The sequence below is a fragment of the Artibeus jamaicensis genome, unplaced genomic scaffold (assembly GCF_021234435.1).
Source record: "Artibeus jamaicensis isolate MK-2021 breed Jamaican fruit bat unplaced genomic scaffold, CSHL_Jam_final contig_477, whole genome shotgun sequence".
NCBI lineage: Eukaryota > Metazoa > Chordata > Mammalia > Chiroptera > Phyllostomidae > Artibeus > Artibeus jamaicensis.
In genome coordinates this window covers 2,105,603-2,129,908 of record NW_026521854.1, presented here as the reverse complement: position 1 = coordinate 2,129,908, position 24,306 = coordinate 2,105,603, and positions in this window count along the sequence as shown.

Here is a 24,306-nt window from a genome sequence, read left to right as displayed (position 1 = left end):
CACTACAGTTTCATTAGACATTAATTTTGACTGAGAGATGGGTAACAGTGTTTCCTTGTACTTTTTTTTGCAACTTCCTTTGAATCTGTAATTATTTTAAAATAAAAAAAATTGAACCAATTAAAAAAAACACCATGAAAATCCTGGAATCTAACTGATTCCCTACCCTGGGTTTAGGATTCCATAAAAGAGAACCAGCTGATTCCTTACTACATCTTGGGTCCTTTCTGCTATCTTCACTTCCCCATCCACCAAGAGTTGCTGCTATTTTCAACTTGTGTGAGAGTGTTAGGATTTTTAATATTTCTTTAATTGGTCCAAGAAGCCATTTCGAACACAATTCAGGTTGAAGTGGACTTCAGTCCATAGCCTTCCCATTCGAGAAGACCTGCTCAGTTTTAACATATAATAAGGATCCTGAGAGATGTCTGTTCTTGCTGACCTTCTGTATTAGCTATAGTTATAGGGAACAGGCATCACTTTAGTTGTTTTTTTAAACAGATCAGATTTATTACAGAGAATTGGATACTTACAGAATCATCCTAAGAGCTGGAGAAGCAGAAATCAGGGCATATTGCTGAATGTTTAGATCCTAGTATCGGAAAACTGTTGATGCTGCCGCCTCTGATGCCACTCCTGCTGCCACGTGAATGTGACTAGGCAGCAGAATGCACAACCCATCGTTTGTCTACGGAAAATTTCTTGTCCCCTGCTACAGATGCAGGCTTATGGTCTCTGGCTCTCTTCTCTCTTGCAAACTTGCGCAAATGCATCCCATTATTGAAACCTAATTCTCATTCAGAACCCAAGTCAAAGAGACTTGGAGAAATAGTGTTTAAACTTTCAGCACTCTATAACAATCATAAACGTAGAAGCAGATGGGATGGGTATCAACTGCAATAAACAATACCATAACATCAGAATAACTTCCCTTCAAGAGCACAGTCTACCCAGGTAAGAGTCCTGGAAATACTCACCTTGGAAACCCAGCGTTTCAGTAATTCTTGGTCACTATGCAGATGGAAGTGCTCCATTTAGCTATCCTACTTTTCACTCTTACCTCACATATTGTTCACTTTCCTAGCCCAGGAAACATTTCTGTCCTTTATCCCCAAATGTTCATTATGCCTTCTGTAATTTAATTTAATTCCATTGTAACTAAATGTAATTAGAGCCTCATCTGCTCCCATATAGCTGACCTTTGACCTTTATTCAAATTGGCTCTTCTAATTTGTACCCTTACGTACAACTACCACTGACTTCCTGAATATCTCTTATTCACTAAACACTTTGTTAAGGTGCCTAAACTAAACTTCTACTCTCTTTCTTATGTTCTTCTATACAAATATATTTTCAAATTATTATAGATTCTTATTTTCTTCCATTAGTCATTCAGTATCCTTTACCTCCTTCAGTATCCATGTCTCATGTTTCAATAGTCACATTTTCAGGCAACCTAAATCATTATGAACCCGACAGTGCTTATTCTAGAAGACAATACATTCCACCCACCTTGCTTTAAAAAAAAGGCAAACCCAATAGAATTCAGCAAACTTTTATCCACTTGGGAAAGTTAGGATTCATGTACTGTTCCCTAACAATACAATTAATAAATGGGCAGATGTATGCATTTCTATATTCATTGCAGCATGTATTCACAATAACCAAGATACAGAAGCTACTTAAAGTCTGTCAATAGGCAATTGGATAAAGAAGATGTGATATATATATATATATATATATATATATATATATATATATATAATGAAATATTAATCAGCCATAAAAAATGAAATCTTCTCATTGTGACGAGATGAACAGACCTAAAAATCTAAATAAATAAACTCACGGATACCGAGAACAGACTGACAGTTGCCAGATGGGACGGGTGTGAGGAAACAGGTGAAAGAATTAAGAAGTACAGATCGGCAGTTACCAAAACAGTCACAGGGCCCTGGCCCTGTGTGGCTCCGTTGCTTGGAGCATCTTCCTATGCACCAAAATATCGCAGATTTGATTCGTGAGCAAAGCACACACCTAGGTTGTGGGTTTGGTCCCTGTTTGGGGTGCATGCAGGAGGCGACCGATCAATGTTTCTCACATTGATGTTTCTTTCTCTCTCTCTCCCTTCTTCCCTCTCTGAAACAAATTAACATACCCTTGGATGAGGATTTAAAATAATAGTCACAGAGATAGAAAGTACAGCATAGGAAATATAGTCAGTAATATTGTAATGTTAGGGCTGAGAGGGTTACTAGGTCGTTCTGGCATATCACTGGACAAGTTATATAACTGTCTAACCTCTGTGCTGTTTACCTGAAACTAATATAATATTGACTGTCAACCGCAATTAGAATTTTAAAAAGCTCTTTCTCTCCTGTTGGAGCCCTGTATCTTGGGACATATCACAAAGCTCCCTCACTGCTCCAACCCAAAGGCCTAGGTACCACCTCAGCCCTCAGTGAACATCTGAGCATTTCCCCCCCAAGCAGATGAGCCTATGTTATCATAAAGGACTTTTACACCATTAGCTAGGTAAGACAACTCAGGACATGTAGGGTGGATGCTAAAATATCATGAATTTTCAAGTATTTTTATGCTATGTAATGAATAGAAGAGTTTCAGAATTATTACATAAAATCTTGAATAAATATCCAACACAAATATTAGGAGACTTTAGAACCCTATGCTATACTAGGGTTTTGTATTAGTTTTCTAGGGTTGCCAAAACTAAGTATCACAAACAGAGTGGCTTAAGTAGCAGAAATGTGTTGTCTCACAGTTCTAGAAGCTAGAAGCCCAAGATCAAGATGTCAGCAGGATTGATTAGTTCCCGGGGCTGTGCGGGAGGGACCTGTCCCAGCCCTCTCTCCTTGGCTTCCAGATGGCCACCTCGTTGGTCATACGGTGTTCCCCCTGTGTTTGTGCCTGTGGCCAAATTTCCCCTTTTAATGTTATCAATCTTCTCCAGTATAGCCTCATCTCTACTAATTACATCTAAAACACCTTATTTGCAAATAAGTTCACATTCTATGCCACTGGAGCTTAGGACTCAGACACACGGATTTTGGGAAGGACAACAATTCAAAGCATAAGAACATGCGTATTATTTGGTTAAAAGAATCTTTCCCTCTTCTTTATACAAGCTTTTCCTGCAGGAATTTGTACCTGCAGAGGAAAGCTTAATCGGACAGAACTATAATAAGCTGCTGGTCCCTTTCCTCTGGGAGTGGAGACAAGTCATTTTGAATCTGATTTTTTTTTTAAAGTCACCTGTGTGGTTCTTTCTAGTTGTATAAATGCGAGATTAGCTGACCATCATCCCCTTAAGAGTAAAATGTTACAAAGAGCCTTCACTGGCTAGTCTGACAAAGATGGCTCCTTTTAATACATGGTGAGTGGGTCTTGCTGTGGAGAAAAGACGCAGGTTTTCAGCAATGAGCATCCCGTGGAACACTGATTGAGAACCAGCTTTGTTTTGTGGCGTCTCCGATGAACTGAAGACCATCCCGATCAGCTGGGGAGGCCCCAACATTCCTCAAGGAAAACTTTCAGGAAGGGGAAGAGCTGTCTGAACCAGAGAACTGGTATGGCGACTTAGCAAATTACTGGAAAGAACTTATTCAGTATATTGAGTCAAGTCCACACCTACAGTAGCTTCAAAATTTGTTATTTCTGTGGGCCAGGGGAGGAATTTATTTTGGTTCCATTTATTTTATGACAGGGCAAAGTTAGGGTCTCTGAACTTTATACCGATGACTTAGCATTAGCTCTGCATGTGCACAGGGCCTAACACCTGGATATCCCCCTCTGGATGTAGATCCAAAACTCATGTCCCAGGAATTAAGGTTCAGATCAAGGTTCGGATTCTTGCAGGAGAAGTTCATATATGCCCATGAACTCTTCATTCATGCCTCTTGATTGTTGTTCTCAGAGTTCATCTATCCTGACTGTGTTTTAGGAATTGCTTTCTATTTTTCATGGCTATGTATCAAATATTACTGTGTTTTATCTAGTGATCATATGTGCCTGATTCAAAAGAGATGCTTTTACATTAGCTCATGATACCAGGCTTTCAGTGGTCCTTTTATTTGTTCACAACTCACAGTAAAGTTTGGTCCATGTGAGGTTGGATATCGTGCCCATTTTGTTCACTCCAGAACATGGCACCGAGTCGTGCATGTAATAGGCACTCAGTAAATATTTCTCAAATGACAAGAGGCAGTAAACCATAGTGGTTAAAATTTTACCTCAAACCTGATTGCTTGATTGCAAATTCTGCTCTGTCACTTACTAACACTAGCTGTGTGCCTTTAGGCATAGCCCTTAACCCCTCTGAGTTTTCTTCTGTTCCCCCATGCGTAAATAGAACAATAATGGTAATAATAATGGTACACTTGCCTCATAAGGTCATAGGGATGAAAAGAGTGTGTGTGTGTGTGTGTGTGTGTGTGTGTGTATTAAACACCCATATATACACACATATGCATATGCATACACTTGCATACAAATATTTTGGCTTTGGCTGTTTTCAAAACCATTGTCAACTGCTATATTTAACAAAATAAATGTTATTGTCTTCCCTAGATTATGACAGGGCACCCAAAATAAGCTAAGCTCTCCAGAGAACAGCAGATCTCTATTTCTTCTTTCAAGAGGCAAGGCAATCACACAGAAAAAATAAAAATTTTCACGGATTTTACTTTCAGAAAGCAAATGGCAGATTGGACTTGCTTATAATTATTGTCTCTGAGGTTTTTAATTTTTTTAAAAGCCTTTGGGGTGGCAAAGTCAGTGAATGAATAAATTAATGTACATAGTATAACCTATCAGATTCAGACAGCTTCATTTAGGAAAATATTAACAGGATAATTACTTGTGCTTGCTGAATATGATACTATAGATAATATTGTCTACAAGTCTATTGAAAAATTATGATTATTTGAAATATTGAATTACTAATACAATTTAAATATATTAACATATCTATAGAAACTATTTGAAAACTATGATGGACAGTGCAGAGTTAGAATAGCTTATCATTACTGACTGTATTTATTATTATTTAATGATAGAAAAATCTACTGGTATAATAATGTTAAGACATAAGTTTCGAGTATATTGTAAAGAAATATTGAGCAAATACATTGAGTAATATTCAAAGGTTGTATTTTACTGTTAAAATTATACGACTTGAGAAACATAAAATTTCTAGAGATAAAGTTAAATATCTTGGCTTAAAATTACATTTAAATTTGAATAGATGGTAGGATAGAACTTTTGTATTTTACTGAGAATAGACTGGGTAGGTAAACATTTCCCATGATGCTTTATAAGCACGGGCACATAGCTGTGTACATTTGGCTGCTGGTACGTTAATGCATCTACACAGGCCTGCTGCTGCTGCTGAAGAAGGCTGCATCGACAGGAATACCTCACCCAGTGCTCTGGGAAAGCCCTGCCCTCAGGGCTGCCCCCAACCCAGCCTGCAGGCAGGCTTCTGAGACCTAGCTCCACAATGGGGGGTGGGGGAGGGCACTGACCTTTGGCAGGAGTGAACAGAGTGCCTGGACAACTGAAAAGCTTTTGTTTAATTTTGAACAAGTGAACAAACAAAAACAACAAAGAAAAATCCCTGGTTTTTCTCCTATTTTACACTGTAAATGATGCCCTCTTCACCCCACCCCTAACAAAGTAAGATACCCTGGCATTACGTATTGTATCATAAATCCTGGAGCCTAGAATCCCAAACACATGAACAAGTAGAAGTTATGTCCAGGAAAGGGCAAGGCTTTCATGAACTGTGTGGTTAGAGCAAGGGATATTCTCAGGAGAGGTGGGAGGAAATGATACAAGGTAGCAAAGACCAGTTGTAGGGAAATTGTAAAGGATACTGTTGCCAGGCTAGAGAATCTGAACTTTACAACACATGCAGCAGTCATCAATCCAAGGGTTCTAAGCAGACAAGTAACCTGTGGAGGTTTTATATATTAAATCTTCAGTAGACTGTTTGCAATAATCTAAGTGCAGGTTGATGAAGGTCTATACTAAAGCAATGGCCATAGGAAAATGGAGACGAGAATGAACCAAGAACTCTTAGGGAGGTAGGAGTCATGTGATTCAGTCGTTGACCAGGAGATTGGAAGAAAATGTGCTGTAGAGTCATACAGACAGAGGTGGAAGTTCTGGTTCCTCCACTTACTATCCATGAATACTTGGATGTATCACTTTACGTCTGTGGCTCAGTTTCCTCATTTGTAACAAAGGGAAAATAACAAAACACATACCTCACAAGGGTGTTATGAAGACAAAATAAATAATGCATATGAAGCATATAGCAAAGTGCCAAGTAGAGAGTTAAAAATCCATACATTTAGCCCATAGAAGATGGGTAAAAACTTAGGGATGACTCTGAAATTCCTAGCTGGGCTTCTATTGAGGATGTCATAGAGGGAATTAACATACTGGGCTTGGTGACAATCCATGATTCAGTGGGTGGAAGGAAATATAAGTCCAATGACACAGATAAAAGTATTTTACAGAGCATAGTTTTTATGGCCTTTAGTATCAATGAACTGCAGTTGAATCTCTGGTTGTGGATCCCTCTCCAGGCTGGCTGTCCTGCTTCCTTTGATTAATTGGTCATTGCAGAATTCTGGGAGACAGCATTTGACTCTGCAGCTTTACAGGCAATCCCTTATCTCAGTACAGTCTGATCATTTTAGCCTGTTTCCAGCCTCAGGTCATGCCCTTGTCTGAGCACCCCAGCTGCTCCACAGCAGGAAGCGCTTGGCTGTCCATTAAATGCATCACGTGAAGCCCTGGTAGCCATGGTAATAATCCTCAGAAGACACGGCCCCATCACCATCCTGACCTTTTGACCATCTATTGTGAAAACCACAATTCCTTCCTGTTTGAATGTTTTAAATTACAGGCTCATGTGGTCTGCTTTCAGTCAAGGGGAAAGACCACGTGCCCACGCTGACAGCTGCCTGATATCAATCAGAGCAATGCCCAATGACAAAATGCTGTTCTAACATAATTTGGGCCAAAGTGCAGTCTTTTGTGTCTAAATCACAGCCAACATTTTTCAGTTCTTGTGTTATTCTCAGGTTTGAGATGTCTGCTTACTGTTTGAAAAGATTTTCTGCATGGAGAAAATATTTTTATAATTTCTCTGAGAGGAATATTGGAAGTTAAGAAAACTTAAGAGTGTTATTAAAATAAAACCTAATGGCTCTTCTAGTTTTCCCTCTAATTTTAAATAGAAGGAAACTGAAGCACAAAAATAAGACAAAATAACTTTCCTAACACGGCAAGCCTTTGAGGGGCCAAGCTGAGCCTTTAAATCTCTCTCTTGATGTCCTGGGCTTTGTTATACTACATTCTGCTCCTTGCCGGGTACCAGAATCATTGTAAAACTAATTATGCTATCATTTTTACAATGAGTTTCTTTTTTTATATTTTGAAGATAAATGACAACAGAATAACCCCAGTTTAGTGGGGAGGACAGACATGAGCTCAGATCCAGCTTCTGCCACTGTCTCTGAGCTTTTCACAATCTTTCTAGTGTTCCGTTTCCTCATTCATGTAGGCAATTTATGTAAGAGAACTGGTTGAAGCCATTAAAGCCAAGTCTATATAAAATGTCTCACATTCATGTGTGGCACTTGGTGAAATAAGTCAGAAAGAAAGACAAGTACAATACAATTTTACTGATAGGTTGAATCTTAGAAAAGTAAATAAATAAATGAATGAATAAAACAAACAAACAAAAAAACTTACAGGAAACATCACTAGTGGTTACCAGAGAAGGGAGGAGAAGGGAGGCCAGAGGGGTGGAGGGGGTCAATTCTTTGGTGGTGGATGATAACTAGACTTTTGGGGCCATCACTTTGTAATATATACAGATGTCCAATGACAATATCATGTACCTGAAACTCACATAATGAAAAATAAAACAAAAATAAGTTTTCTGATATTAGAGCAAATATACAATAAATGTTAATTTTTCTCTTTCTAAGTGTCTATATTCAAATGACAGAAATGAGTAAATGGCATATTTCTAAAGTAAGTCTGGATGGAGGCATGAGGATGGACTCACTACATTTCCTTCCCTGCGGAGCATAAACAGGTATGCTGTCATCGCAGAGCTCTGCCCTACGTCCACGGGGTGCACCAAACAGATGAAAGAGCAGAGAGCACACGTCATTGGAGCAGCAGATCTCAGAGTGCCCTGAGACTCCCTTCTGACGTGAAGGGAGTTGACCCAACAACGGCACTGAAGGGCAAGGCAGAGGCTCAAAGGGAAAACATTGAGGTGCATAAAAGCAAAAACCACTGTGTCCAAAGAATGCTGTAAGAGAGTGCTTATGAGGAACACACTCTCACAAGCAAAGAACAGTTACAATTTAAACGTGTTAAGGAAAAAAGACAAATATTGTAGAGGCCCCAAACCAAGGCTAAGATGTATCCTGACACCACAGCCAAAATAAAATCCGAATTAATAATGAACAGGACAAATCAAGTTATGTTTAGGAAAAAAACCTACTCAGAACGCATTTAAAACTAACGTCTCTTCAAAAATAAAAACAGAGTAGAAAATAGAGGGATAGAGGCCATCCCTCACTGACTATCTTCCAAGTCAGGGTACCAGCCAAGTGCAGGGCAGTATCAACACCCCCTCCCACCCCCACTTCCTCCATAATCCTACCATTCACTGGAGACGTGGTCTACAAAGTGAAAGGAGACAAGGCAGAGTGAGTCAACAATGTATTCATTCATACATTTACTAGGTTTCTACTAGGAGACGGGCACCTGGGTGAATATTTAACCACCAGCTCTCTGAAAATAAGGCATAAATATATATATATATATGTCTATGTTATATCTATGTCTGTGTCCATATATAATATATATATATATATATATATATAAAATCTTTTAAATGACTTTAACTGATAGAGGTATGTAGCAGCAATTTACAAATAATAATAAAATATGCAATATTCTTTGTTATATGTTCCATAATATAAATAAATTATCAGACCGTATTTCTTTGAATTTTACTGAAATTTTCTGTTCACATACTATGATTGCAATTGATAAACAAGTGTTGTTCTGACATAAATGTTGGTTTTGTTTTTGTTAACAAATAAGTGTTAACAAAACAACAGTTAAGATTTTTGTTAACAACAGTTGCTAACAAAACAACTTGTCAGAACATCATTAATCGACGACATGAGCAACTTCCTTTGTTGAATCAAACAATAATATTTAAATACTAGAGGAATGTTCCTTCAGATCGCAGTCTTGGTGACAATAAGGGTCATAGAGTAATGTTTTCTGCCTTAATGACATTCGCTCCATCATTTTCCTAGGTTGAGACACCAACACCACAATAAATGGTACATGTTGCTGGTTTCTGCGTTGCAGATGCTTCCACGGAGACCAACTTGAAGGCATCCACCGTGCGTGTCCTTGAGCGCGGAGCAGGAGAGCGCCCCCTGGCTGCACTCCATCATGTAGTGTTGCAGCCACGCAGATACAACGTGCATGTCATCTCCAGAGCACAGAATGTGAGAAAACGCATATCATAATTAGGAAGTAATGGAATGTGAGTTTTTATGACCTGTTTTTTACTATACATTATATAATTGTAGTTCATATAACCATTTTAACAGTAGTTTTATTTAACAACCTGATCATAAAAATTCTTGAAAATTCAATTATCTGCACTTGCAAACCAGAAAAAGTTGGCTCAGAATAGCTCTAAATGTGCAAAAACACTTTCCATGCTGGCATGACCACTGTTTAAATGAAACATTCTTAGAAGAAGGACATGTATGTTTTTTAAGATTTTATTTATTTATTTTTTAGACAGAGGGAAGGGGAAGGAGAAAGAGAGGGAGAAAAACATAGATGCGTGGTTGCCCCTCACATGCCCCCAATTGGGAACCTGGCCCGCAACCCAGGTATGTGCCCTGACTGGGAATCAAACTGGTAACCCTTTGGCTTCTAGGCCCATGCTCAATCCACTGAGCTACAATGAGCCAGGGCACATATTTTAAGAATTACATCCATGGCCAGTGTGACTCAGTTGATGGGACTCTCATCCCATACACTAAAAGAATGTGGGTTTGATTCCTGGTCAGAGCACATATGTAGGTTGCAGGTTGGATCCCAGTGGGAGAATTTATGAGATGTAATGGATTGATGTTTCTCTCTCACGTTGATATTTCTCTCTCTCCCTTCCTCTCTCTCTAAAATCATTATATTTTTAGAAAATTCCATACTGTTTTCCACAGTGCCTGCACCAGTCTACATTACTACCAACACTGCCTTTTGATCCAGCAATTCCACTGCTGGGAATATAACCTAAGAATCCTAAATTGCCAATTTAAAAGAACCTAAGCACCCCTATGTTCATAGAAGCACTATTTATAGTAGCCAAGTGCCCAAAACAGCCTAAGTGCCCATTAGTAGATTAGTGCCCAGTGGATCAAAAAACTATACCCTTACACAATGGAATACTACCCGACAGAAAGAGGAAAGAAATTCCTACCTTTTGCGACAACATGGATGGAACTGGGGAATGTTATGCTAAGTGAAATAAGCCAGTTGGTGAAAGACAAACACCATATGATCTTACCTATAAGGGGAATCTAATGAACAAAATAAGCAAAGGAGCAAGATAGAACCCAAAACATGAAGACATGGAATAGAATGACAACTTCCAGAGGGGAGGCAGGAGGAAGATACTGGTGGAAAGAAGGGGAAGGGACTAGTCAGAGAACATGTATGAATGACCCATGGACATGGACAGCAAGGTGGGGATTGACTATGGGAGAGGGGGAAGGGCTGGGTGGAAGAGGGCAAAGGGGGAAAAATTGGAACAACCATAATACAATAACAAAAAAATTTTTAAATAAATAAAATCAATAATTTAATTGTACCACATTTATTCATTTGATCAATGAATGTTTATTAAAATCACTACATATATGATACTATAAGTAGTACCAGGAAGCAGAACTATAAGGTAAAATGGGAAAGAAGGCAGTGTTCCTAAAGAAATAGTATCTTTTCTGACAGGTCAGTACAGAGTCACCCTGGAGAATATGTGATTCACAGAGGTTAGACGTAATGTGTTCTAGGCAGAAAAAGCAACTACACAAAAGCTCTGAGATAAGAAAATGCATGTGTTACAGGATTTAAAAGAAATATTCTGGTGGGTAGTGGCTGAGAAGGAGTATACCATAAAATATTGATAAGAATCTAAATCATGAAGAATATTGCAGGAAGAGTATTCATCTTGGTTGATCTCATGTTTTCCCATTGTGTTCAGACTGCCCTAATTATAGGGGTAGTTATAAATAGAATCCCCTTTCACTTTTAAGTGTGTGCCATGTGCCAGTATAGATGACAAATTATGTAGCTACCCCTTATCTATAAGACATGTCAGGAGTTCCAGTATTTCCTTTAAAAAACTTCAAGCAAGAAAAAAACAGAAGTAGAGCTATATCTGTGTGTATTAAAGAGTAGCTACAGTGTGTAGAGAGAGTTAGAAAGTGCCAAGGAGAATCCATTTGGAAGCTATTACAGTAATCCAGTGAGTTGTAGGGGAGAGCTGTGATCATTTAATCTAAGAGAGAATAAATAGGCAAAGACTAGGTAATTCATTAAACATAGTGAGAGAAAGAAAAGCAGATCTCAAACATACTCCTGCATTTTGCCTGAGGCACCTAGCTGAATGGCTTTGCAATTCCCTGAATGGGGAATATCAGAGGAATACCATCTCTAGGGAACAGAAGATGAGCTCTGTTGGCACCACCAATTCAAGATGATCAGAACACATACAAATGGATAGTGTTCCTAGGTGGTAGGATAAAGGACCTTAAATTTAGAGGATATACCTTAGGTGTAGAAGAATATTAGAAATAATTGTTTAGTTGAGAAATGAATCCACAGCTGTTATGGAATTTCCTCAGAAAATGGTAGGAAGGAAGAAAGAAGCCAAAGGTAGTGTCTTGAGAAAACTCTCTAGCTCAGAGTATAAAACTCAGAGTTAAGTAGGTATAAAGTCAGCCTATCTCCAGAAAAGGAGAATCTTGGAATTCAACAAATGGACCCTTACTCAAGTGCTACCTTTGAAGAAGATAAATGTATACAGAGAAAAGCTAGGCAAAGGAACCTTTTCTTATGACTCATGAGTGACTTATCCCTAAATTTCCATTTGGAACTTCTTAAGTTTGATAACAAAATGTTAGCACTTTAATTTAAAAATTATATTTTATTGATTATGCTATTAAGTGCTAATATTCCCCCTTTACCCCCTACATCTAGCTCCCCCCACTCCCTCAGGCAATCCCAACACCATTGTTCATGTCCATGGGTCATTTGTATAAGTTCTTTGGCTACTCTCATTTACTGTGTAGTTCTTTGTACCCCCATGGTTATTCTGTAACTACCTATTTGTACTTCTTAACCCCCTCACCTCTTCACCCATCTTCCCAAGATCACTTCCATCTGGCAACAATCAAAATGCTCTTCATATCCATGATCCTGTCTCTGTTCTTCTTGTTTGCTGAGTTTATTTTTTAGATTCAATTGTTGATAAGTGTGTATTTATGGCCATTTTATTGTTCATAGTTTTGATTCTTCTTTTTCTTAAATAAGTCCCCTTAATATTTTATATAATAATGGTTTGGTGATTATGAACTTTTGTTTTTTTTTTTTCCTTGTCTGGGAAGCTCTTTTTCTGCTCTTCAATTGTAAATGATAGCTTTGCTGGGTAGAGCAATCTTGGGTGTAGGTCTCTGCTTTTCATGACTTTGAATATTTCTTGCCGATCTCTTCTAGCCTGTGAAGTTTCTTTTGAGAAATCAGCTGACAGTCTTATGGGAACTCCCATGTAGATAACTAACTGCTTTCCTCTTGCTGCTTTTAAGATTTTCTCTTTGTCTTTAAATGTTGGCATTTTAATTATGATGTGTCTTGGACTGGGTCTCTTTGCATTCATTTTATTTGGAACTCTCTGTGCTCCCTGGACTTACATATCTATTTCCTTCACCAAATTAGGGAAGTTTTCTTTCATTATTTTTTCAAATAGATTTCTCATTTCCTGCTCTTACTCTTCTTCTTGTGCACTTTTGGTTGTGGGATTATGTGTATAATTTTTATGCTTTTCTACATTTATATAATTTTCTTAATGATATGTATATGGCATTGTAAATTTTAAAAATCTGTGCTACTTTTGATGGAAGAAAATCTACAGGTACCCACTTGTATTATTAATCACCATAGAAATTAATTTTGAATTTAATAAAGAAATAACATGGCTATGTTGAATAATAAAAACTAGCATTAGATCATATGAATTTTCTTGGGTTATTAACAGTCTTCTTGTGGGATAAATTATTTAACTTCCTTAAAATGGTTGAAGTTTTGGGAATGAAAAAGTTTATTATTTTTCTTTTCATTGTATGAATATATTAAATTCTGCTCCTGGAAACTACATCTTCTCCCATGTGCCAAATACCTGAGAAATAGTATCTTAGCCTCATTGTATCTAGGCAGAGGTGCCAAATCTTCTACAACTTTATTCATTATTAACTATGCACAGTCTTTTAACACATGCTTTGAGCTTCTTCTTTTGAGAAGCAATTTTAGTTTTATTCACAGACCATACTCATGAGTGTTAAACAAGAAAGGGTAACTTAATAAATATCAAATTTCCATATCATCTGTCTCCATCATAGGGCTCTTTGGAGCCTCTGGTTCTGAATCTTTGGCTCAGTAGGGCTATTTATTCCTTCAATTCCACCATATTTTGCATATTTCCTTGGAAGCTGAATGATCAGTGGTGTCTGTGGTTCAGAAAGCAATCAGTGAGAAGCATGGACTGCAATGCAGGCTTGTGAGATATCAGAGTGGCTTCTTCACAAAACCTCTCTTGACTAGCCGAAAAAATTGAAGGTACTCCTTCAATGCTTCAAATAGAAAAATTATATAAATCATTCTTGTAAAATTCCCTAAAATATATTTTTATTATAATGGAGATAAAACATCTTAAGGCTGAGAATCAAGAATCCTGGATCCTGAACCCAATTCTACCACTTTACATGATTTTGAAGAGTCATTTAACCTTGGAATATCTCATTTTCACTGTCAACAAGTTGAGATTAATAACACCGCTTTTTGGACTTCTGGCCAAGATGGAAGCATAGGTAGACACACTGTGCCTCCTCGCACAACCAAAATTAAGGACAACAAAAATTTAGAAACAGAAAACCAGAACTGACAGAAAATTGAACTGCATGGAAGTCTGACAATCATTCATCCAGACGGGTAAGAGAGGTGGAGTCAGCGGCCAGCAGAGGTGGGGGGGGGTCAGCAGGAAAAAGCAGTGGCTAGAGAACCCAGGTGTATAGGTGGTGGTTGGCAGACCCCAGGCAGACAGGTGGTGGCTAGCAGACCCCAAGTGCAGGGAAGCAATGAGCAGACCCAGTGAGGTATGCAAGGCAGCAAGCTAGCTGTGGTCACACATTTGCATGCAGATAAATCAGGCAAAAATGGGGAGTGAGAAAGACTGCACAACCCAGGGCCCCAGCACTGGGAAATGATGCCTAAAAGCACCAATTGAAAATATTTGTGGGGGTTGAGGTGCTGGGAGAGACTCCCAGCCTCACAGGAGAGTTCGTTGGAGAGACCCTCAGGGTCCTAGAATGTGCACAAGCCCACCCACCCAAAAACCAGCACCAGAAGGACCCTATTTGCTTGTGGGAAGTGGCAGAGGGGACTGAAATCCAAGAGAGAGCATAGCAAACACCATTGTTCCCTCTCTGACCCTGCTGCCACATACAGCATCACAACCCGGTGACTGGGTTGTGCCAACCCTGATGAACACCTAAGGCCACACTTCATACGTAACAGTCTCGACCAGACAAAAAAACAAAAACAAACAATAACAACAAAAAAACACACCAGAATGGCTCAAATGGAAGAACAGATCAAAGCCCCAGAGAGTTAAGCCTCAATACTTTAAAGTGACCAAGAGATAGCCAACCTATCAGATGCACAGTTCAAAGCACAGATGATCAGAATGCTCACAGAATTGGTTGATTTTGGTTGCAAATTAGATGAAAAAAATGAAGGCTACACTAAGTGAAATGAAGGAAAATGCGCAGGGAACCAATAGTGATGGGAAGGAAACTGGGACTCAAATCAATGAAGTGGACCACAAGGAATAAAGAAAGAACCAAATAAAAAAGAATGAAGAAACGAGAATTCAAAAAAATGAGGAGAGACTTAGGAACCTCCAGGAAATCTTTAAATGTTCCAACGTCCAAATTATAGGGGTACCAGAAGGAGAAGAGGAAGATCAACAAGTGGAAAAGTTATTTGAACAAATAATAAAGGAGAACTTCCCCAATCTGGCAAAGGAAATAGACTTCCAGGAAGCCCAGGAAGCTCAGAGAGTCTCAAAGAAGTTGGACCCAAGGAAGCACACACCAAGGCACATTATAATTATATTAGCCAAGATTAAAATGAGGGAGAGAATCCTAGAAGCAGCAAGAGATAAGGGACAGTCTCCTATAAAGGAGTTCCCATCAGACTGTCAGCTGATTTCTCAAAAGACACCTTACAGGCAAGAAGGGGCTGGAAAGAAGGATTCCAAGTCATGAAAGGCAAGGACCTACATTTAAGATTGTTCTATTCAGCCAAGCTTTCATTAGTATGGAAGGGCAGATAAAGTGCTTCTCAGATAAGGTGGGGTTGAAGGAGTTAATCATCACAAAGCCCTTACTATATAAAATGTTAAAGGGACTTATCCAAGAAAAAGAAGATGAAAATTTTGAACAGTAAAATGACCGCAAACTCACAGTTATAACAACCACACCTAAAACAAAAACAAGAACAAACTAAGCAAACAACTAGAACAGGAGGAACAGAACCACAGAAATGGAGATCACGTGGAGGGTTAGCAACAGGGGGATGAGAGGAGGAGAAGGGGAGAAAAGGTACAGAGAATAAGTGGAATAGATGGTAGGTAGAAAATAGACGGGGAGAGCAAGAATTGTATGGGAGATGTAGAAGCTAAAGAACTTATGACACATGAACATGAACTAAAGAGGGGGAATGTGGGTGGGAAGGGGTGTGTAGGGTGGAAGGAAGTGAAAAAGGGAATGGGACAACTGTAATAGCATAATCAATAAAGTATCTTAAAAAATAACACTTTTTTGCTACTTCAAGAGACTGTTGGAAGACTCAACTGACTGGAAATATACCTCAAAAATATAAAAGAACAATGCAGTACCAGGTCATATGATTTTTAAAACTTCAAATATCACTTATTTATAGACCAATTGTTTTCATGTTTGGAAAAAAGGAAGTGCTTTTTATAAAGGTGTCATTTAAGGCATCACATCTCTTAAGAAGACTGAAAACAATAGGACAACTCTTTTATCTTGTCAGTGGACATGAGTATTTTTTTTTCAGATTTTTTTTATTTACTTATTTTTCAAGTACAGTTTTTTGTCTATTTCTAAATGATGGACTGGACATGAATATTTTTTAACATTCAGATGCAGCTAAGTCAAAAGGGGCATGCCAACTCTATGATAAACTTCCAAGTAGAAGTTAAATATTTGCTCCAAATTTTTCCTGTATGAAAATAGGGCTGGTTGGTGACCGCTTTCAGTCTGTGAAGTGTCCTGTCCCCAGATCCCAGGAAGAACAATACCACTGAGGACCGGGGCAGGATCCACAACAGACAGCTTGTGGTCAGGGAGGCAGCATGGCACTGGCCCCTTTATACTGACACCTCACTCAGCATTTCTCCCTGGGTCACTCCCCACAGTCACACAGATGGGAGCAGTGAAAGTATCTTATTCATATTCCTATCTCTCCCTGCTTGTAATATAGAGCTGTGTGAGTTATAGACACAAATGATTGTTAAATAAATAATTACCATTTCTATCCCTGTAGCTATATAATTAGCATTTATTGAGCACACACTAAAGTACCACTTCTAACCCTGCAATTACATAAATAATTGGCATTTATTGAGTATGTACATGTGCTTGGTTACTAGGGTTAATGCTTTACAGACAAGCCTCCCTCTATTTCTAGGGGGATGTGACAAGCAAAGCTGAGAATGGGGTAAAAGCCCTGAACAAGGTAAGTCTTAAGACGAAGATAAATTTTCTTATCACTGTTCCCTTTTAACAGATGAGGAAACTAAGTTTCTGAAATGGGAAAATGACCAAAGTCACATAGCCAATCTATGGTGAAGAGAAGACCTGAACCCAGACCTCTCTGATGTCGGGCTTTGTACTTAGTCATTTTACTCTACTGCTTCTCCACAGAAAGCGTGTGTGTGACAACTGAAATGTTGCTCCAGAAGAAAGTTCTCTGTTTGCCTATTATTACAACATGGCCTGTCCCTCTCTGTGGTTTGAGAGACCTTCTCTCACTTACGAGGATACGTGCTTCGGGATTTTCCTGAAAGTGGGCTCCATGTCGCTGTAAGAGGCTCGTAATACCAGCTGGTGTGCTAATGCCATTCCTTCGTTCAGTTGAAGGGAGTCCCGGTCATTTTTGCCATTTGATGAAATACTAGGGTTTAATTTTATTCTTTATAAAATCAATACTATGGTTATTATAGAAAATTCAGTAAGCAAAAAAGCAACACAGACAAAACAAGACTTAGCCATATCACACTATTCACTGCTCTCCACAATTGAGTAAAGAATTTCACATGTAGAATTTTTTCTATATATGTGTGTGTGTAAATATTGTGTTATATATACAGAGCCGTGCACACAGTGGTGTCATACAACAGCAACCATATGTATTAGGTGAATTCTGTTGTTTAATTAAATAATATGTGTTGAGCCTTCTTCCATGGAATTATCATTTAAGTGGTTACATAATAATACCAGTATAAACATATCGTATGTTACTCAAGCAATCCTCTATTATTAAGTACTTTATATTTAGTTGTAAATACAACCCTGCAAGGCTCATCACTGTAGCTGAATATTTATCAAAAGCATTATTTCCTTAAAGATTAAATAACTTTTATATTTTTGTCTCCTCCAAATGCATAATTTAACACAGAAGAGAGTTTGTTTTAACCTGTAGTGCAGTGAATATACAACGGTTATATAGCTAATGCACAGCATGCCTGAGGTTCTAACCTTCACTATGTATCACTTAAGCATCCCTATACTTTCTGTTGTACCAGGTGGTCTTCTGTTACAGCATGTTAGTTAAAAACTGTACAATCCACATGCCCAAAGCACATAAGGAAACTTTAAATGAGAATGCTGATCCTAGGGAAATTTTGATGGTGTGGTCATATTCTGGAATCATCCTTGCATTTAAATTATTAATTTGCAAAATGCTAGAGGGAGCTCGACACACAGCCTCCAAGTGCCAGAGGTCTGACTGTGAGGCATGTTGGCCTTCTAATGAGCTCGGCAACTTGACGGGGAAGGAAAATGCGTGTATTGATTTGGCTGTGCTGTCTCGGTTTGGGAGCTGTCCCAGTAATCTCATTACTATAGGATGTACGCTTTCATTCCCTCAGCATCAGAACCTGGTCTATATATAGAGTTGGCAGCTGCATCCTCCACAGGACCAGGAGGCACCAGATGCGCCTGGGATCTCTCAGCTCCCCGTGTTCATTAACATGAGGCACTGATGACAGAGACCTTTGTCTTCACCAGCATGCTATATCCAGTGCAAAGATTTTTTTTTGCTTCTTTATGTATCTTTGCCCAATAAACTAATGCATAATCTTTATGGTTTCCAGATTTAGGCCTTATATTCAGATTTTGACAGAAATCTGAATAGATTCTAGCAAACCTTCTTTTTATCATTAGGTTGGGCCTCAGAGCATGTAATGAATGCAATACAACGAAAACTGTAATAACTAAAGCAAGATTTGTGTATCTTAATGTTCTTGTCATCATACAAACTAATTGAAAAATAACAATAATTTTGTCTCACTGAGAAAATCTTCCCTCAATATTATTCCCTTACATGTTCCTCTCTTCTGCAAGGAAAAATATGTTTGTGCTCAGAAAGTCTGGCTTGCTAGAGTCTCCAATTCACCCTCACTTGCCATGTGCATGCATAAATGTATAATGTGTTAAGCGTTAAGAACAGCTGATGACAGATTTCAGCTTTTCCAACCTAGGTTTAATTCCACCTAGACTCTCTGTCCCCTTATATCAGCTCTGTGAGCTGTGAAATGCTTCTAGGACTAGTCAAATGTCTTCTGCTGCACATATTTTAAGGGCTCTTAGGGAAAATGAAAATCTGTATTGATAAGAACTTGAGAAGTGCTAATGCATTATGTTTGTCTGAATGCAACTCCCTGCCCCCGCAACACCCTGAAAGGTCACAGTTTCAGAACAGTTTTCTTAGATAACCAAGTTCTATGACATTCAGGTGAAATGCTGGCTTATAAAGCTACCTTCTTAAATAGTAAGGTTAATTCCCACATTATTAGCATTTGCTTTCTGATATCACAAGCAGAAACTAAATTTATTTCCATTTGCTTGAGACAAAATCTAGGATATTTAATTTTTGCTACTAAAAGTGAGGCAATTTTAAAGGAGGAAACAATTATCTGTTTCCATGACCCCATTTTGTAGGAAAAAGAAAGAAAAGTGAATGCACCCAAAGCAGTAATGACAGAGCTTTGACTAAAAGTGGAGGTTTACTAAGTAGCCCCCAAATAACCCAGAGGTACATTTGCCCCCTGTAAATGCTGATATATAGGTAGAAAACTATTTGTCTATTTAAATTACCTTAGTATATTTTTAAGTACACTGGGAAGGTTATAATTAATAGCCCAACAAAGGAAGTGTTTTACTTAATTAAAAATCTCTCACAATGAAATCAAAGCTGGTTACCTACTAATTCAAATAAAGATGAAATGAATCAGCCTGCAAACAGAAGGCTAATGAAGAAAATCAGTATGTTAAAGAAAAAACCCAAGTTTATTCTAGACAATAAGTCATCATGAAGATGAAAGTTTGAAGTAAATGATGGAGATGATGGTGAACTGTTCATTAAGTCATCTAAAAAGACATTTTTAAAAAAAAAAAGATTTGAGCATTTCCTCGGATGATGACATCTTGAATCAAAGAACCTAAGCCACCTTCTCTCTTAAAACATTCTGAAATGACCAGAGAAATATCAAATTGGGAGAAAATATGTATCTGCACTGGAAACTAGAAAACCACACTGTACACATTCCATAAAAAGTGAAGTTAGGTTCTCCTAAACACAGAAGGAATAGGAACAGACGCCGAGTGTTGAAGTGGGCCTTGCAGGGGAAGGAGGTATGCAGAGATGAGGAGGTGTTTTCATAAAAACCTGTAATGCTCTTCCTTTTGCACTAATATTTGTATTACCTTGATTCACTTGGCTCCCAGGTAATTCCTTACAGATTCTAGTAAGTTATCTGTCAGTCTCAAGTTGCTATTCTTCTGGGGTTTCATATATTTCTGCATTCATGGGTATTTAGTAGGAAATTAGAGAATATTCACCAGGGACTTATAGCGAGATAGCATTTTAAACTGTCAGTCTCTGAATCAACGATTTTTAATCAGGGAACATGAGCAATGTGCAGTCAAGCTGATTAAAACTCATTAAAACACAATTTCCTTAACTATGGTGCTTCTGTTTTACTCTGTGTCTCTGACTGTATGCTCACAGGTCATCAGGTAAGCTAGAAAGTAATTCCCATTTGCAGAATTAGACTCATACCACTTACCTAGAATTCCCCAATACAGGTGTTTACAAACTACTCTGGCACCTCCCATTATAGTTCCCCTTTTACCACAACAGAGAAAACCTTATATTTCTCAGTATATTTGATTAATTGCAAAAAAAAGAGTTTTAAAATTTTTCCTATCATCAGGCCCTGGAAATAAAATGTGTAATAATTTAACTCTTGTTCCCAGGCAGAAAACAGTGGCACAGTTAATTCTATTTTTTCTCTTTACTTGCTTATTTCCTCTAAGAATTTTTCTATATCAACATGGGCTTTCTCAAGATTGAATAGGCCCCATTTTAAGTGGTTGGAATACAGACTCAAAAACACACTGACTTTGTTTAGTAAAACCTGCACCAATTCAATATAAATGAAGATATTTTTTTGAACTCTCTGTGTAAACCAATTCCATCTCAAAAGCTCTGCCAATGTACAGAATTACTTAAATATGTATATTCTGAGTTGTAAAATGTAAATTGTAAACTGTGCTCTGCTGCTGAATATATTATTGGACACATGCCATTTTCTGTTCTCACATGTGCCAAAAAAATAAAATTTCATTTTATAGGGAACAGATTAGTTGTTGGTTATCTATTCTCCTTTAGCCACCCATCAATTATCTCAAAATATTTTTGAAGATAATTCAACTCATTTTAATTTCAGAAGGATACCCTGACCTGACAGAAAGAGAAATGAAAAAAAAAGAAATAATAGAAGGTTACATTTTTATTTTATTTCTTTTTCTCCAAAAAATTGTGGAAATTCTTACTTGGATCCAATTTTTTTGAGGAGTCAGACATTTATTTCTTTAAAAGCTGGTTTAAAAAGACATTTAGTGTATGAAACAAGTGATAAATTACTGTGTAAAAATTCATACAAATTTTGAATGTGGTGTTTTTTAAGTCTATTTATGGTACATGTCAAGAGCTAGGTTTGAGATTTTACTCAGGCTATTCACCAATTTATTTTCTTAAATTTTATTTTAATTGTTGTTCAAGTACAGTTTTCTGTCTTTTACTCCCATCCCAACCCACACATCCATCCCTCCCCACCTCCCTCCCACAGTGCTCTCTACCTACCTCCCATTTCCACCCCTCTTAGTTTTTGTACATGTGTCCTTTATATTTGTTCCTGTAAACCCTACCTGCTTTCCCCTAAATCCCCTCCCCTCTCCTCTCTGGAAACTGTCAGCCTGTTCTGTATTTCAGTGTCTTTGGTTATCTTTGCTTGCTTCTTTGTTTTGTTGTTTAGGTTCCTGTTAAAGGTGAGACATTATGGTATTCGTCTTTCACTGCAGGGCTTATTTCACTCAGCATAATGCTTTCCAGTTCCATCCATGCTGTCACAAAGGGTAGGAGCTCCTTCTTTCTTTCTTTCTTTCTTTCTTTCTTTCTTTCTTTCTTTCTTTCTTTCTTTCTTTCTTTCTTTCTTTCTTTCTTTCTTTCTTTTTCTTTCTTTCTTTTTCTTTCTTTCTTTCTTTCTTTCTTTCTTTCTTTCTTTCTTTCTTTCTTTCTTTCTTTCTTTCTTTCTTTCTTTCTTTCTTTCTTTCCTTTCTTTCTTTCTTTCTTTCTTTCTTTCTTTCTTTCTTTCTTTCTTTCTTTCCTTCTTTCTTTCTGCTGCATAGGATTCCATTGTGTAAATGTACCATAGTTTTTTGATCCATTCATTTACTGCTGGGTACCTAGGTTGCTTCTAGAACTTGGCTATTATAAATGGTGCTGCTATGAACATTGGGGTGCATAAGTTCTTTCGATTGGTGTTTTAGGGTTCTTAGGATATAATCCTAGAAGTGGAATTGCTGGGTCAAAAGGCAGATTCATTTTTAGTTTTCTGAGAAAATTTCATAATGCTTTCCATAGTGGTTGTACCAGTCTGCAATCCCACCAACAGTGCACTAGGGTTCGATTTTTTCCGCATCCTCTCCAGCACTGGTTGATTTGTTTATGATGGCCATTCTGACTGGTGTAAAGTGGTATCTCATTGTGGTTTTAATTTGCATCTTTCTGATAGCTAGTGATATTGAGCATCTTTTCATGTGTCTCTGGATCCTCTGTATGTCCTCCTTGGAGAAGTGTCTGTTCAAATCCTTTGCCCATTTTTTAATTGGGTTGCTTGTCTTCTTAGAGTGGAGTCATGTAAATTCTTTATATATTTTGCAGATTAAACCCTTCTCCAAGGTATCATTGGCAAATATGTTTTCCTATATGGTTGGTACATTTTTATTTTAATACTGTTTTCTTAGTTGTGCAGAAGCTTTTTATTTTGATGAGATCCTATTTGTTTATTCTTTCTTTTATGTCCCCTGCTCTAGGGGACATATCAGTAACAATGTTGCTGCGTGAAATATCTGAGATTTTCCTGCCTATGTTCTCCTCTAGGTCTTTAATGGTATCACAGTTTATATCTAGATCTTTTATCCACCTTGAATTTATTTTTGTGTATGGTGTAAGTTGATGCTCGAGTTTCTTTCTTTTTTTTTTCGCACATAGCTGTCCAGTTCTCCCAACACCATTTGTTGAAGAGGCTATTTTTACTCAACTTTATGTTGCTGCCCACTTTGTCAAATATTAATTGACCATAGAAACTTGGGTTTATTTCTGGGCTCTCTGTTCTGTTCTTTTGGTCCATGTGCCTGCTTTTATGTCAGTACCAGACTGTTTTGATTACAGTGGTTTTGTAACATGGTTTGGTATCAGGTATTATGATCCCTCCTACTTTGTTCTTCTTTCTCAAAATTGCAGCAGCTATTTGGGGTCACTTATGGTTCCATATAAATTTTTGAATTGTTTGTTCTATGTCTGTGAAATATGCCATTGGTACTTTAGTAAGTATTGCATTGAATCTGTAAATTGCTTTGGATAGTATGGACATTTTGATGATGTGAATTCTTCTGATCCATGAACACGGTATATGTTTCCATTTGTTTGTGTCTTCCTTGATTTCTTTCTTCAGTGTTGTGTAGTTTTCTGCATACAGGTCTTTTACCACCTTGGTTAGGTTTATTGCCAGATATTTTATTTTTCTTTTTGCCCTATCAAATGGAATTTTTTTCTTGATTTCTGCTTCTGCTGATTCATTGTTGGTATACAAAAATGACTTTGATCTCTGGATATTGAGTTTGTATGCCGCTGTTCTGCCAAATTCATTTATTAGGTTGAGTCGTTTTTTGGCTGAGTCTATCGGATTTTCTATGTAGACTATCATGTCATTTGCAAATAGTGACAGTTTTGTTTTCTCCTTTCTGATTTGGATGCCTTTTATTTCCTTTCCTTGCCTGATCACTGTGGCTAAAACTTCCAATACTATTTTGAACAGAAGTGATGAAAGTGGACAGCCTTGTCTTGTTCCTGATCTTAGTGGAAAAGCTTTTAGTTTTTGCCCATTGAGTATGATGTTGGCTGTAGGTCTCTCATATATGGCCTTTATTATGTTGAGGAATGCTCCCTCTATTCCCACTTTGCTGAATGTTTTTATTATAAATGGGTGCTGTACCTTATCAAATGCTTTTTTCA